Genomic DNA, 1,339 nt, shown 5'->3' on the forward strand with positions numbered 1-1,339 from the left:
CATCCTCATCCTACACTCCTCTTCATCCTCATCCTCTTCCGCATCCTATATTCGTCCTCATCCTATCCTCGCCCTCATCCTCATCCTATCCTCCTCCACAACCTCATCCCATCCTCATCCTCATCCTATCCTATCCTCATCGTCCTCGTCCTCATCCCCATCCTCATCCTAGCCTCCTCTTCATCCTCATCCTTTTCCTCGTCCTCATCCTATCCTCTTCCTCATCCTCCTCCTCCATTTCCTCATCCTATCCTCATCCTCATCCTATCCTCGTCCTCATCCTATCCTCATCCTCATCCTACACTCATTCTCATCCTCAGCCCCATCCTCATCCTACCTTCCTCTTCATCCTCATCCTCTTCCTCATCCTATCTTCGTCCTCATCCTTATCCTCATACTCATCCCCATCCCCATCCTCATCCTCATCCTCATCCTCATCCTCATCCTTCCTCTTCCTCAACCTCATCCTCATCCCCATCCTCCTCCTCATCCCCATCCTCATCCTCACCCCCATCTCCATCCTCATCCTATCCACCTCTTCATCCTCATCCTCATCCTCATCCTATCCTCATCCTCTTCCTCATCCCATCTTCGTCCTCATCCTCTTCCTCATTCCATCTTCGTCCTCATCCTCATCCCCATCCTCATCCAATCCTCCTCTTCATCATCATCCTCATCCTCATCCTATCTTCGTCCTCATCCTCATCCTCATCCTATCCTCTTTCTCATCCTCATCCTCATGCCCATCCTCATCCTTTCCTAATCCTCATCCTCATCCTCATCCTATCATCCTCCTCTTCCTCATCGTCATCCTAATCCTCCTCCTCCAATTCCTCATCCTATCCTCATCCTCATCCTCATCCTATCCTAATCCTCATCCTCATCCTCATCCTATCATCCTCCTCTTCCTCATCGTCATCCTAATCCTCCTCCTCCAATTCCTCATCCTATCCTCATCCTCATCCTCATCCTATCCATGTCCTCATCCTATCCTCCTACTCCTCATCCAATCCTAATCCTCATCCTATTCTCATCCTCCTCATATCGATATCCTCATCCTCCTCCTCATTCTATCCTGAACCTCACCCTCCTCCTCCTCCTCCTCCTTCTCCTCCTCCTCATCCTATCCTCATCCTCATCCTCTTCCTCATCCTATCCTCGTCCTCATCCTTATCCTATCCATGTCCTCATCCTCGTCCTCATCCTATCCCCGTCCTCATCCTATCCTCCTGTTTATCCTCATCCTCATCCTCATTATATCTTCATCCTCATCTTATCCTCAACCTCATCCTCGTCCTCATCCACATCCTCATCCTCATCCTATCCTCCTCGTCATCCT

Source organism: Lupinus angustifolius, chromosome LG09 (genome assembly GCF_001865875.1).
Source record: "Lupinus angustifolius cultivar Tanjil chromosome LG09, LupAngTanjil_v1.0, whole genome shotgun sequence".
In the NCBI taxonomy this organism is placed as follows: domain Eukaryota; kingdom Viridiplantae; phylum Streptophyta; class Magnoliopsida; order Fabales; family Fabaceae; genus Lupinus; species Lupinus angustifolius.